Source organism: Pseudoliparis swirei, chromosome 6 (assembly GCF_029220125.1).
Source record: "Pseudoliparis swirei isolate HS2019 ecotype Mariana Trench chromosome 6, NWPU_hadal_v1, whole genome shotgun sequence".
Lineage (NCBI taxonomy): Eukaryota > Metazoa > Chordata > Actinopteri > Perciformes > Liparidae > Pseudoliparis > Pseudoliparis swirei.
In genome coordinates, this window is record NC_079393.1 from 8,111,045 (window position 1) to 8,127,179 (window position 16,135).

General features: G+C 46.7%; 1 protein-coding gene across 1 annotated transcript in view; it reads left to right on the forward strand.

Moving 5' to 3' along the window:
• Positions 1-1,707: 1,707 nt before the first annotated feature.
• Positions 1,708-16,135, forward strand: part of plxnb2b (plexin b2b) — a 112,902-nt gene continuing 98,474 nt past the window's right edge. The window contains exon 1 of the mRNA XM_056415851.1: positions 1,708-2,206. The gene's annotated coding sequence lies outside the window, so the exon portion shown is untranslated. The remainder of the gene's footprint in view (positions 2,207-16,135) is intronic.

Sequence of the window (16,135 nt, forward strand, 5' to 3'; positions counted from 1 at the left end):
CATTTGACTGGGAAAGTGCAGTAATCATCAATGCATTCAGCCTCATAAGATGTGACAGACTTGTTGCAATTATTCTCCCTAGGTGGGCTTTTAGAAGAATTACGCAGTTTAAAAGGAAGCCTGATTTATCCGAGAGGAGGAAAACAACAGAATAACAAGATTCACGTTATATATATATATATATCAGTATATATATGTATATATATATATATACTGAACATCATCAACGGCACAAATACTGGAACATAAAGCGTCGATGATCATAGTGATCCAACCAATCAGCCACAAAATGTCACTTTTTTGGTCAAGAATTGCGATGCAGATGAGTTTTCTTGGGTTAAAAATAGAGCTTCCTGCTGTCGAGGATTCTGCTTGTTGGTAATGCTCAAAGGAGCACAACAAAATGACATTTAAAAAACTCAACAGCAACGCATCTTTTTGTGGACTACTGACAGACCTCCTTGTCAACAGTTTTCATCAAAGACTGTTTCCCTCCAAGAATCACTTTGGTACAGCTGCCCGTGGTGACGCTGGCTGATTGTTCTGAGTAAACACAAGATTGTTTCTGAATAGACACACGCTGGAGGTTTTTTCTTCTTCTCATGTTGTCACTTTTATGAGAATCTTCAATTAAACAGCTGTAGCTACCATCAGACACCTTCAGGGTCGTTTGTGTGAAAGTGGTGTAAGCACCTGAGGGTGAGTATTTCAAAAAAAAAATTACACACACAAGCAAATTCTGATATAGATCACAAGTTATAGTATATTTCACACGTGTCATGTTCAAAAATAAAACTGCTATCGTGCACGTTAATGTAATGTCTCTAATATTACTTGATTATGGGGAGAATTTAGAACCAGAACTCCCTCTGAACTCCTGCGCTTTTATGGGTCTAACATTTTGACAATGCAAATTAGGAGAACAACTAGTAAACAAGAGCATCAAATTCCATTTAGCTGTGTGCACACTGGCTCCCAGTAATGGTGACCATTAGAATGCAACCATTAAGTGCTCTTTCTATTGTTAGTCAGATTGTGAGATGAGGGGAAATTACACATTGTTATATTGATGGCAACGGTCTCAGTAGCACATATTTCTAAAGGATCAGCATTTAACACAGAAACTATCTCTTACCAATCATTTCTAAAAAAAAAATCGTGGTTCAGGTGAACTAGCCCTTTAATCTGACCAACATGAGCATGATGGATCAACAAGTTGAATTATTTCATGGGAATGTATCCTCATATTTCTTTGGGGTTAATCGTTCTTCCAATATGACTCAACATAATCATGTGAGGCCGGAATGTCTGGGAACTGAAACCGTTTATTTTGAACATTTCCTTGTGAATGTTTGATTATTTTTGCATAGAATGGCCCAGAGGACCCACCCCCACAGACCCCAAGTCGGTTGCCGGACCACACTTTGGGAACCGCAGCGCGGGGCTGCTACCACTCTGCTCCCCCGGCGGCGCCACGGAAATATTTCAGTGTCGGCGAACAGACGACACAACTTGTTTCCATTTCTTTCTACTTGGCTACTCGCCGCTTTCTGTCTCCAAACACTCTCACACACACACATACACGCATGCGCGCGCACACACTCACACACAGTGGCTTTGCCTGGCGGTGAGTGTGGAGTGGGAGGGGAATCATTCCTTTCCGTACCCGGCCGCGTCGGTTCTCATCCAACGCGCGCGCGCTTCTCCCTCCCTCCCTTCCACTCCTCTTTTTTTCCTCCGCTCCTCTCTCCGTGCAACCTCCCGGTTTGACAGTCGAAGTCGAAACGCGCGAGCGGATCCCACAGGTGTGTTGTTGCTAAATGAGCCGCGGGCTCTTGGAGACACGCACGCGCGTGCACAGACGAGCGCACCTGGAGATTACCATGTGACTCGGCACCTGGGCGTGGAGAAAGTCCCTGATATTCTACCCGGAGAGTCTTTTGTTGAGGAGTTGCCTGGATCGCCTTTCAACGGGAATTGACAAACCGCGTCATTCCAAGTAGCGTTAGTACGTGTTTTCTACGGAATAGTGCCTTTCTCAACCCCCCACCCACCTACCTCCTCACGGGACGTGTGAGGAGAGTAACATGTAAACTTGATTCCGGACTGTTTTTTTTCCTTCCTACTATTTCTCCAGAGGGCTCTTCATATATCTGGACTTTTTCTCGCCTGTGCAACTCTCTCTCTCCGCTGGTTTTCCTCCAAGGTGAGTTCCGGGAAAGCTGGCGGATCCCGTGGGGTTGTGGTGATTTGCGTCAGCTTTTAACAATAGAAGCAATACTATAGTATTAATTTCACAACCTTTTGTGTGTGTTTTTAGTCGATATGTGTCATGGGAGCATAAACTGCATAGCCTTTATAATACCACCGCATGCTCTTTATACCATACTGTTTTAGTTATCGTTTTTTGTTGTTGTGACGTGGCCATTCCGACGTATTGGCATAGGCAAATAAAATAAGGCATCATAACAATCGTGAAAAGAAGAACAACAAAACTATTATTTAAACTTATCTACAGAAGTGTCGTAGTACAGGAGATGAGGAAACGTATTAGGGACACGCCACTTGTTTTCATGTCTGGGTGAAAAGTTGTCTTCCTGTTAAACTCAACAGCTGTGCGTAAAAAAAAAAAAAAAAAATCACCCCCCCCTGTAGACACGCTCCCCTCCCCCCTCAAACATCCGAAACCATTTCATCCGAGGAGCCGTGCGGCCACTGCATCTGCCCCCCGGTCACCTCACAAGGACCCGTCTGTCCCCCCCTATGCCCCCCCCCCCCCCCTGGCACACAAGGCCATTCCAGTGAGAGATGTCCGTGTGAGCGGTGTGCGCCTCACCTCCAGACAGTGAGCCGTGCATCAACAGCTGAGAGGACGCGAGTGGTCGCGGGCATCGCCTCTTGTTTGCCTTTTTCTTGTTCCCCTTCTGTCTGTGCCCAGAACAAGGAGACAGACTCGCCATTCATGTCCCCTGTTTGAGTCTCCCGTGCAGCTCTGTCAGCCTGTGTGTGTGTGTCCCCCCCCACACACACCCTGACCTCTGTACTTGCCTTGTTGACTTGCTAAATTGCCCTTTAAAAAAAAAAAATCCCATCCCCTGCCATCTCCCCCCCCCCCCCCACACACGTGCATATTTACTGTACATCCGATGAGCCGTCTCCTGGGGATTATCCCTATTTGATAACCTTATACAAGCAGTCTCATAGTGGGAATGGATTAGTGGAGGCAAAGGGGGCACGTCGAGGCAGCAAGGCGGCTGCTGGTGGTGGTGGCTTGAGCCAAGGGGTCAACCTCCAGTCTCCCGAGTGAGCGGGGGTAGTTATCCAATAGATGGACACACACAAGCAATTGAAAAATCAAGCTGTTTCCTTGTATTTTCCCTCTGTCCAGCATCTCTCCGTCTCCTTCCTCTCTCTCTCTCTCACTCTGCCCCACAATGCTTCATTCAGGGGTTATCTGTTCCACTCTGAATAAATAGAGACACCTTATCTGAGCAGAAGAGAGTGGTGATGAATGTCTTTCTCCTGCTCCCCGCAAGGGTGAAGAAGACAAGCGCTCTACACTTTTCTCCATTTCTTATTCGGGTCATGTTTGTGTTTCAGGATTCTGCCAAACAATTCCAAAAAGCAGAATGCAACCCTTTAATACCGGGGAAACCGAGAATGCAACAACAAATCGGGCATTTCCATGAATCCACCCCCACCTTTTTTCTTCTTCGGGTAATCGTCTGTCGGCTATGGAAATGAAACTTTGTGGTGAGATCCACTCAGAGTATTTTTGAATCCAGTAAAATAGCCTGTGACCAACTGAGTCACTCGGCTGTTACGCTGCTACACGTTTTGGGTGAGCCAAAGTTCGTTGTGTTTTTTTTTAGTGTTTGACAATTTATGTCGTCTCCTGGAAACGTGTGCCACATTTCAGAGAGCGCTGTACTATTTTTGAGGTCAAACGAATTTGAACTCCTCCCCAGTCTCTTTTGTTTGCTCGGCGTTGGATTACAGACTTCCGTCAATTTCATTTTGAAAATAAAACCTTAATCCTCGCAAGCAACAAGCAATCCCGTGCTTCCTGTCTGCGGCTTTCAAACAGCGAAACGGCATAAAAAGAACTGATACACGAGCAGGAACAATGATGGCGGGTAAAGCCGTTGGTTCGTCGCCAAGTCGTTTATTCAAATTTACTAGTTAATCTTCTTTTGTCCTAGCCCTATATAAGAATGCAATGTTCTCTGAATCATTATGATATTGCAGTTGTTTGTTAGACCTGCTTTGAAAAGTGGACAGTTGGGCAATGTTTGAACAACGTTCTCCCTCTGTGCCGTGGACTTTGTCAACTTGTTGGTCATAAAATAGGTGTGGCGCTCATGAGAAAGACCCATGTGCATTACCTTGTTCCTCTTGCTTATCTAGAGTACACAGTCTCCAGGGGACTGTGGGCAAATGCGCCAAAGGGCGTGTCACGCTTGGTATTAGATGTCTGAATAATCTGGGGAATAGAGATTTCCCTTCAGATAGGAGATGGGCTCGTCTTTTCATATCTTGAGGATTATCCTACGATGAAGGGGCGGCATGGTGAGGTAGATATCCGGTCTTATTATCCGCCGGGGTTTTGCATCTGCCACCCTTGCCCTTGGACTTTACAACCTTGTCCTAAAGTGACCGTGTTTACATGCATTCGAATAACTGGCTTAGTCGGACTGAAATCGAATTATCCGTTTCATGTAAACACCTTTGTTCGACTATGTGCGGTCCGACTACGATCCGATTAACACCCCTGGATAACTCGATCCGATCGATAATTCGACTATCGCGGCATGGAATAGTGAATTGGATTAGGAACTGGACTTTGCGTCTTTGCGCATGCTTGAGATCCCGCCGCCCTCCTCCCCCCTCCCTCCCATGTCGTGACCCGGAAGTCCAAAGAGACCATAAATTGTCACTGCCGGGAGCCTGGCCGGCAGAAAACAAACACACAACGCCAATAGCGCCATTTACATTCGCTGTACTCCTATTAACATCATGCAAGAATAGTCGAGGGATGTAGCTTCGCCTTGCTCTCTGTTCGCCATCTTTCTCGAAATGTTGATGTTGTTTTTGTTGGTTGTTGTTGGTAGTGGTGAAGAGGTCAAGCGGAAATGGCTGCATCACCACGAGTTGTAATGAAAACAGCGACGCCCATCGTATCGGATATGACATGCTTTCGGCCAATGATTTGAATTACTCACTGCCATGTATATCAGCAGATCCCCCAAAAGATAGCATAGTCCGACTAAAGCAAGATTTGAATTATACCATCATGTAAACGCACTGAGTGTGCCCATAACAGCGGCCCTTTTCTTTGCCCCCCCTGCCCCTCCCGCCCCCTCTCTTCTCTGATATTGCTTTGTTTGTACTTCACACGCCAAGCCCTCTCCACTCGACACTTCTCCCCTTTCTGTGTGTGCTTGAGATCCGAGAAGACAAAGCTGACGTACGACGGGAGCCGCGAGGTGTGATCATGCTGATTTGCATGCTTTACTCCCCCAGCAGCAGGCCTGCGAGGACGGGCTCTGCTCTGTTGAAGAAAATGGCAACCAGTTCACTTTAGATTCACTGCGATGCAGAGGTTAATCTGGTCCATCCGGAGGTTTCCAACCGAGGCCCTTTATGGTCAGGCTTTGGCTTAGCAGGGTGCACTTTTACCTCGTAAAAACAAGCTGGACACGTTCTCAAACCGACACTGTCTTTCATCTCACGTCCGTCTTGGCTTACTTTCTTCTCCGCCAAGTCATGCCCCCCCCCCCCTGCTGCTGCCCTCTTCTCTACCTTTAACCACTGTGACTCCTCCTCACAATGCATGAGTAAGAGCAACACAATGAATATTGTAAACATGCTCACACTCCTGAAAGAGATGAATGATTCACGTGGGGCGGGAGCTGACATAACTGCTCGTTCGAGAGGTCGTGGGCAGGATGTTCTGCATGAGAAATATATATATATATAAAGAGAGAGAGAGAGAGAGTTTTGACGTAATGTCAGATTTCGAGAGGTTGAAATAAAGAAGTCAACCCCGAGGTAAACCTAGTCTCCATTGCTGTTCAAAAGGCGTGTTGGGTGGTGTTGGCTGTCAGCAGACGTGAGGTTGCATAGCCGAGGACTGAACCCTCGTGATGGATACACAATACAGATATCTCCCTCAGTCTCCTCACTCCCTTCCCCATGGCGGCTGAACTGACAGGCTGACACGGACGCGTAGTTGCGCCGAGGCTTTTAATGCTACCTGCTCACTGGAGGCATGTCAACCAGCGCCGGCTACTTCGATTGAACCGGGCACGGCAGAAGCGGGTATCTGAAAACGAATCGGCAGCGATGAGAGCGAGGGGTCACCTTGATTCCTATCCTGGGAATCTCTGTCGGGATGCTTTCTTCTCGAGGCATGTATTGGCAGCAGGGAGGAGAGTGTGCGGCTAATTTATTTATTTAGCTTTGGTAATTGAAGGCTGGCACGTATCGCTTTCCAAACGCTATCCATTCATACACTTCACAGGGAAGTTGGCCGTGCCTGCTTCAATCAGCATAATGTGGCGGGCTGGTGTTTACTCCGGCTCCTCTGCTCTTTGGTGTAAAGAGCATTCAGAGATCTCTCGGACGTTAACACGTCGAACACGAGTGGGCGCTTAATGTCTGCGCTAATCGAGGGTTCCTGTGCAGGATTTGGTCGCGGTGTATCGTTCTCACGGAGACTTTGGTTAAATGGACTCGGGCTGAGTGGAGATGAGGAATAATGGAAACTGTGTGGAGCCACTTATTCCACCTGTAATGCATTTGCACTGCACTTTTTGCTCATAACTGAGAGTTGCTCCATGTTGAGTGTCATTTAATTCTAGCTAAAGCACCAGAGGGTGAGATTCATTCTTACCCAAGTCATTTCACAGTTAATCCTCAAACTGACCAATTTACTCCTGCATGCCAAGTTCATTGTTAATTATCACCTCTGTTTTACAGCTAATATGACATCCAGCTGGTTTATGGTAATATGGGCGTTGCAGTCAAGTATTGGCACTCTTCTTCTTTTTCATACTTTTTTTCCTCCTTTTTTGTACACACGCTGGGCAATTAATTATGGAGTGCCGAATGTGAGCCTCAGCCAGCACAGTGGTGGGTGACAGATGCATGAAGGGTCAGTGCACTGGCGGCAGCTGGAGATGAAGGTCACACCAACCTGAGAGGGCAAAGAGAGATGGTGTGGCCAACTGAGGAAGACTTGATACAAGGGATGAATAATCCTCATTGATTCAGGAGTGTGACTGAACAACCTTATTTTAAATATATGGTGCTGTAAAAAAACATGAACATGCATCTGATTGGAAACATATGAAAATGTTTACCACCGGAATTCCCATAATGCATGCAACAGCTATTTATTCATGCACTTTTACATATTTAAAACGGGGACATTTTAGACCTGTCGGGCATTTGTGTGTGAGTGAGTTACATAACTCACGCACCTCACATATGTCAAGATCGTTAGATGAAAAAAAAATAGAAATGTGTTTGTTTTCGTATTTATATTTTTGATTTAATCATTGAAACTGTCACAACAGTATAACTTCATAATTGAATTGTCAAACTTTTAGAAACGATGACATTAATTCTTTAGGCAGAGTTATGCAATAGAAATGGCAACTTTAGATCTTGAGGAAACATGCTGTCCTTATTATCTCTGGCATATGCTGAAACCTGCTGGCAGCTGGAAATGGACATGGGGTGGCAGCACTGCTGGATATTGTGTGTCTATCTCTTGCTTATCTGTTCAAATCCAAATTAGAAGTCAGGCCCGGTTTTTTGTGGATGAGAAGTTCATCATACATACTTTTGCCTCCCGGTGTGAAGCTCGCAGGCCTCTTTTAGCACTCGGTTGCTGTCGGTCATTAAAATGAAAACCAATCTTGAATGAATGAAATTAAAGTGTAAAGTTCACATGGAAGTGTATCTGAGATGTTTCTCATTCAGCTGCACGTAACACAAACGGGCACTTAATATGCATCTATACTTGTTCTACAGTGTTATTATAAAGCTGGGATAATACCGCCACGGCAAGGTTGTTTGCCTTTATTACATAATGAAATGGTGTATGAAAATGAAATAATTTCTCTGTCAGTGTCATGTCCTTGTCTATGGTAAATAAGGTGGGTAGCGTGGCCTTTCGGTAGACTATGATCCAAGAGGGACCTATTAAAATCTGTTCATACAGAAATTGTTAAAGTTACTGAGAATCTAGTTAAATGCCACTGGCTGCGTTGCTTCATCTGTAAACTGACGGACCATTTTACTCTGCCAGGACTCTCGACCGCAGTAATAACACTGCCTCAACCTTAGGGGCTGACATTTTGCAGTGACCACCGGCCGCTAATGTTCGAGGTGAGATTTAACTGTTTGTTTTGTTAAAGATAAATTTGAGGCTTCTTTTTTTTATTATTTTATTGATCCCCGTGGGGAAATTAGTCGCCCAGTGCAGCAGTAGAGACGGGGGGAAAAGACGAGTAGAATATAAGCAGAAAAACAAATGAAATCTGTTATAAAAACAGCCAAATGGAAACGGCCTCAACAGAAAATATATAAAAGAATAGTGAAAATAATCCAGTCCGCTCGCGAGCGTTGTCACATGCAGTTGTTTTTGTTTGCAGCCTCATGTAGGGCATTGGTATGAGTCAGGCTTTGACATTGACCTTGTTGAGTTGGGGCATTGTAGCCGATCTGTAGGAGTGTACACCTCTCTGGCTCGGTCGTGATCTAACAGGAATGTTGGCTGTGTCTAACCAGCCAACCACAACCGCTGTGCTGGAGCAATGTGGAAGTACCCACTGCCCTTGTGTTTATAACTTCCTGTTTATGTTAACGACTCCATCTCTGAACACACTGTCTGGCTTCCTTTCATCAACAGAACAAAGTCCTCTCTCTATCCATTCTCTTGCGTTCCATAACCCCCCCTCCCAACTTTATTCTTTTGTCTGCTCTTACTCGGTGCATCTGTGGTCTAGGTGGATATTAATCCTGGGTCTTCAAACCAGCCCGAGGCTCAGAACCGTCTTCTGAAATGCAGATCCGTGGAGGTGCCATCATGGCTCTACGTCTGCGCTCGCCCCCAGCCTCACTCTCCTGATGACATGCATTATTCCTCACTGACTCATCTTGCCAGTCTCAGAGCTGTCTAGTTTCAGTATCCCCTCTCAACGTTATACATGCCACAAAAAGGAAGTCGTTGGAGATGTTTTATGCTCGTTTCTGCAAATCACGTAGATGTGGTATCTGCAGTTTTGTTCTGTTCCCTAATGTGTGTACACAGCGGTTCAGGCATGTGACGGTGATGCAGATATCTTGCACCTCTTGCATGATTCATTTTTCTCCTGTGACACTTTGTTTCCCGTTTTCACAGATCAGTGTTCATAGTTGCGCCACACTCGGTTCCCGGCCTCTAACTAAAGCACGTGACGGGCCTCGGAGAAGTGACATCAGAGTCGCAGCCACATGTCCATGTAAGAATGTCTAAATATTTACAGGCCCCTCCATAACACATGCCGGCCTACCACTCGGCTTCCCGTTTCTACAGCCTGTAAGTTTTTTTTAAGTCGACCCTGTGGTCGCTTCCTTCTGCTTTAGCGACGTCTATTCCACGTCCCGTCTGGGCTGGTTCCACGTCATTGATCCCTCCATGGAGCTGGGCTCTTTTAATTACAGTCATTAGCTTGAGCAGATCTGCTGCTGGGCTTAGAGAACCTTATTAACAAGACCTTGTCTCTTTCCTCCCCGCACTGGCGAGTGTGTTCTCTGAAAACAAGCTGCAGTCGCAATGTTTACAGAAAACAAGCTGCCAGATTGGGTCCCCAAGTCACACAAGTCTCACCGGGAGACATTTACCCCGTTTTCCTTTCATCCTCATTCAGTTGGTTATGGAGTGGGAAGTTTGCCGCTCTCAAATAACCGATTGAAGCAGAGTGGGGTGCTGCTTGTTTGCGTCTGGACCGGTGCCGACTGGCGGCGCGACCAGACCGGAGTAGCCATCTATCCACCACTCCAGACCTCCATTAATATCTCTTTGTTGTCCTCCATGTTGATATCTACAGTACACTTCCACTGACATGCCTCTCCTCCTTTAGCCCGTGCTCTTATTTTTAACCAGGTTCTGTTCCCTTTCACGTTCATCCTCTTGTTTTTGTCTGCGGTTGCGCGATGCATTCCTCTGTGTCAGTTGCGTGATTAGTCGCACGGAGTTTGTCTCATCTTTGCGTAACGGAGGAGATTGTACGAACGTTTAGCTTTCATTGGGTCCTGATGCGTCTCCCCACCTTCCCACTTGATTGTTAAGCAGCGTGCTAAAACCTCGTCTGTTCTGCACATCAGATATAAACAAAAACGACAACAAACAAGATCATGTATCAACTGGAATTCCAAGTGAGAGAGTCTCTGTTGGACAGGATTCAAGTTAACGGGTAATTCATCCACGTCTGTGATGTTGTGACTCACGGGATCTTTGTGAGGCCCACAGCGTGTGTCCATGAAGCTGTGACTGTTTTTTTGGTAGCAGTCAGGATAGCTTTTGACACACCAGTGATGTGTCCTAAAAGCTCATGCATCTAACAGCATGACTTGGCTAGACATCTTTTTTTAAACTTTTTGTATTAAGAAACGAGGTTCACCCCCGAAAAAACCCACATAAAAAGAACCCGCTCCAACACACGTCCAGGTCCTCAGTCTCTGGATCGCCATTAAGGGAAGTGTTGACATGCTCCTGGGTTGAAGTGGGCTTTTAGGCGGCACGGCCTCATGACAGAATATAGTTCAACCTTTTGTCTAATGGCATGCACCTCATCTCGGCTGATGTTGATGCTGGTAACTGAAAACGAGGGCCTGTATTTCAGTGCATTATTAGCAGCGGCAGACCACCCATTGAGCTCAGACGAATAAAAATCCCATTTCCTCTCTGACCATTTCTGGTATTAGGAGCTGAGGATTGCGCTGTTGCCTGAGTGCTAATGAAAAAGCCACTCAGTGTGTGAGCAGTTAAAGCTCTCTCAGCGCAGCGAGGGTGAGGCCTTCCTGCTGCACGCATCGCCAGAGCCGGCTTGATCGATTCACTGTTTGCGCTGTCTCGTCTAAGTGCGAGCTCACACTGCCCACTCCAACCGCGGTTCATAATTCCAATTTAGACCGGAGCAACATGCTCCCCACTCGGCTTTCCCGGCACACGTGTCCACGCACACAGATGTATACATGTACAGGGAACACACACACACACACACACACACACACACGCACACAATCTGTTTTTCAGCCTGAGGGAGCTGGACAGCCCAGGCATTAATCCATGAATTCCTCATAACACAATCTGTTGGCTGATCAATAATTCAATTCCAACTGTGAGCAAGCATGTCGGGATCCAATCTCACCTGCACCTCCCTCGGCCCTCTCTTAACAAGGTGGCTGTTGTGACCTTGAGCCGGGCTCAGTGTTTGTCGGTGTGGTTCTGTTTAGCTTGCTTTCATTCAGTTCTCAGGCAGTGCTTGTTACAGTCCATCATTGTGTGTCCACTCCCCCGGTGCATGTGTGTGTATACACACACACAAATAATGGATTACGGAGCGCTCATTATTTTTGACTGTGTACGTCTCTCGCATCTGTGTCCTCACGGCGGTGTGTGGATGTGAACGTGAAAGTGTCCATCTACAGTTTGCAAAGTTGATGTGTGTCTGAGGAGCTTATGTCCAAATCAAAGGCATGGTTCTCATTAAAAGGTATAGAGCCTGTGGAGAGGTCAGCAGCTAAGTTCTCTGATTAGTGGGTTTCGGTGGGCCGCCTCGGTGCTGCAGGTGTGGTCCCCTCATCAACATGCCTCTCATCCTTCTCCAGCTCACACCTGGGGTGGGAGGCCCATACGCTCTTTCTCACCACAGGCCTCAGCCTGACAGGGTCAAGGACATCACACGGAGACACGGATTTACCCCCCAGGTCCCGCTGTCTGTATTTCCCCTTCATTCGATCACGGCCTAATGGGCGACCTTCTTCCTGTTCTGTTTTCATCCTGCTTTGAGTGTTTAAAAAAAAATCAAAGGCCACATTCAGTTTCCATCTCAGTGACAGCCTCTCTCGCTGCATATCAAGCCGCACCGCCCGCCCGACGAGCTTCTCTCTGGGTCGTTAGGAACTCGTTTCAGGGCCCGGGCTCCTATCAAAGCCAGCAACCATGAACCGGGGATGACTTTCAGCCAAGGGCAAAGTGTGTGCGTGTGACTGAGTGAGAGACACAGGACGCTTTTTGAATGTTGCCTGACTTTGGACTGTTTTCCCTTTCCTCTGAATGGTCTTTCTCTTTACTCGCGCTGCCGGGTCCCCTGTGTGCCTCTCAGTTGAATGCCCTTCCAGATAAAACAATGGCAGTAAACTTCGTCTTTGTTTCTCTCTCTCTCTCCTTTTCCCGCTGATAACCACGCTATCTAAAAGTAGGCCCCGGCAGCACTCTGTCTATTCACTCCACCACCACCCCACGTGCACACACAATCCCTCTCTGCTTGTATGTTAGGGTGCATTGTGTGTAATCTGTAGATGGTGCGGGGGGAAGGGAGTGTTTTTTTTATTTTCCCTTTCTTTTCCGGGCCGCCAGAGGAGGAGGCTGCGGGTAGATGGATCTGCTGACTGTCACTTCCATTAGGTGTGCTGTCTTCAACTCCCACCCCTGTATGCCCAGACCAGGCTCTCAGTAAGCCAAGGTCCCCTTTTGTTCAGGGTCCAACCTTTCCTAATCCACAAACCCTTCAGTCCACAGATATGCTGCAGTAATGACATGTAATGTAATTACAGGGCACTTTTTTCCCTATGTAAACTTTTCCCACATTTTTTTGGGCTTATATGTGTTGCTGTTTGTGTGAGGTTTTGACATTCAGTTCCCCCCGTGGGCAGAGATGGATGAAATCACAATTAGTCCACACACTGCTTCACACTTCCGTTGCCACTCTGTCTCTATCCCTCTCAGGCTCCATCAATTAATAAAGCTTGACATTTATTGGAGAAAACAAATACAAAATGCTTGGTTTGGGGATTGTCTCGTGTGCAAACCACTCTCCCATTTTTTGTGTTTGTTTACATATCATTGAACGTCCTGTTCCCCCGACAACAGCGCTGCCACAAACATTGGTCTCCAAGGAATTCAGTTAAACGCTCCGCAAGTGCCTTTTTCTAAAGGGCAGTGCTGCGCCTCTGGTTGTCGAAATATGTTTAGCAGAATAATCAGTGCTTTAATTAACAAAATATTCAGTTCAGAATATCAATTATAGTTTTTCCTTTATCTGCAGGCCGGTCACACCGAGAAACAATTATGACTGATTGTGAGTTTCCATTGTCTCTTGCTGTTAACAATTAGTTACTCTGCTCATAAAGTACACTTTTCTTTCAATATACGGTGTCCCATCCTGCCTTTCACTCTCATTTTCCTTTCATCTTTTCAGTTTTTGTATTTAATGTGACCTTACTTAAGCTCCCCCTTCCCTCAAATCATGAGTTTGCGAGTCTATCTTGAAAAACACACACTGCCCTCTCTCTTCAACAGAACACACTCATTCAGAGAGCCGTGGGGCCCCGCTAGCATTTTCTTTGTCTCGTCCCAGTCCAGACACGCTCCTCGTTTTGGTATGACAAACATCTCAGCGGTGCTGGTTCAAACTACATATACACACACACATATACACACACGATTCAGTCACACTTTCATACACATTCACAGTTGAACTCTATTCCCCCCGCCCACACTTTCTGTTTATCTTCCCCTCATTGTCAAACACCGCTCTCTCGACTCTCCCGCTAAGTCTCGGAGCATACCCGCCTCTGGGCCTCTTCTTCATTTGCCGGGGTAATGACATGGTTGTGGCCCTCGCCACGGTCCCTGTAAAACAACAGATCCGCCTCACAACCGCACCTTTCTGTCTGTTTTTGTGGAATGATGGAGTGTGTGTTGTCACCTGGAGGTGTGCCATCATCATTAGCCTCCCGAAGCAGGCAACGCACAATGTTTTGTTTCCCCTCTTTTCCGTTCCATCCCTTATTCCTCTGCCGTCTGATTGGATCAGTCCTCGTGTTTTCACTTCTTCCCCATGTGAGAAAAATAATGTGTCATGCTTGACTGTCACTGAGACATGGCCGGAGTTTGGATCTCTTCCAGTTTCTGCAGAGTTTTTCTTTTGGTGCATTTGCTGGTTGGCCGTCCAGAGTCGGAAAGAGCTACAGTGGAGCCAATTATGGCAATTGGTTTGTGCGCAGTTAGCGTAGAATGCCGGTAGTGGGTGTGATGGTTTTTTTAATGGGACTGGGCCACAGTCACAGACGTAAAAGCTTGCTGTTTTTGGTGATTGTAATGGTCTGTCTGTGATAGGTGGACAGTCCATTTGAATCTGCGTCTGATTTTAAGATCAATCACCATTTAAAGCTAGATAGTTTCCCACCAGTATTGTTAACCACTTCCACGGATTTATAATTGAAATGAGGGACATTGTCAATATTATTTTTCAAAACAGAATAGCGCCTGTGCTGTCAGGGGGGAATGCCCTTTCTCACTAACTATGTTTGGTAATTCTAGTTGGCTAGTAACTGAGGACTAAATGGAAATAGAGGCTTGAATAACCCTGAGTTTTCTCATAGATGCACACACACTCTCTCTTCTCCTCTGTCTTTGGAGCCAGTGTGTGATTCTGCCTTTGGCTAAGTTCTGTAGCCTAAATGATATGGCGAAGGCCATTAGCTAGATCGTTGTCTGTTCATCTCGCTGGCCCCTCTTGATAGCTTAAGTGTTTTCTGCTTATTAACCATACTGTCACATGCCCTTGTGGAAGGATCCACATTAATCTAAATGCATTCAGGTGCATTAAAATTCTTTACAGCTGCACATCGAATCACAAGGGGCTTCATCAGCTAAGAAATGACTGAGAGAATGCCGGAGCTCTTGTTTTCCCCCCCCCCCCCCCCCCCACCCGGTGTAGACTATCGAAGAAGTGATTTGTAGTCTTGCTGCCTTGCCTTCCCCTGCCCTGTTTGCAGTTGCCAATCTGGACCTGGGGTTGTTATCGGAGGGCCTGAATGAAACAGCTGCCTAGCACTCTTCAACACGGCTCAGCTCAAGTACTTCTACGCCTTTTTGAAAATGTTGCGTTCTGCCCGTTGTGTCAGACACACGACTCACTAATGGCTCCTGGCTCTGATCCAACCTCATCCCACGTTCTGAACCTGGCTTTGGTAACATCATGCCCTTCTCACAACTCGCAGACTTACCTGGATCACGCCAGCCAACAACAAGCTAGGGAAACCGTCTTTCACAGTGTTTGCAGCAGTTGTAGGATAAGCCCTACCCTCCCGGCGGACCGCTCCGAGAGGCCATGACTAGCACCTGCCACTGCTAACACGTGAATATTTAACGACCAGAGGGTTTCAGCATAGCCCTGTGGGTAAGCCACACTGAATTTTTCACTTCACAAACAAGCCTAGTCACATTGAAATGTTTTTTTTCTCTCCCTTTCCTCCACTATCCTCTCCATGCCCTTGACTCAGGGAGCCGCTATTGAAATCGAATGCACGTACAGACATGTCAGCTTCATGTAGCCGCTAGCAGCTAGCCTTCGTGCATCACCCTTATCTGTGATGTCACTTGCTTCCTCCCCTGTCCATGCTCGTCTGAGCCAGGTCATAAGCCCCCCCCCCCCCTCTCTCTTTAGACCTGTCTGTTTTGGTTGTAATGCAGCCTAAGCTTTTTTGTTGAGAATTGCATTAGCCTATATTTCTGGGCATCGGCGCTTTGTCATCCAGACCTGGGAAATGCTACTGCAGATGGGTGATTAGTCACGTGTGTGTGTGTGTTTGTCTGTGTCCTAAGAATGGTGTGAGTGCAAGACAATGGGACAGACGGCCTAAATGAAGATAAAACACGGGCACTTGTATCGTACACCCTTCTGTACGTGCATGGATGTGTGGTTCTGTGTGTTTATCATCCAATAGCCATCATCCCCCTGTCCCCTCCCTTGTACTCACACCGCCAGTGCAATCTCACCTCGCACTCTGACTCGGCTAGCTGGGCTTCTATCAGCGGTTTGGAGGGCTGCTCTCATGCCTGTAGGCTGCAGTA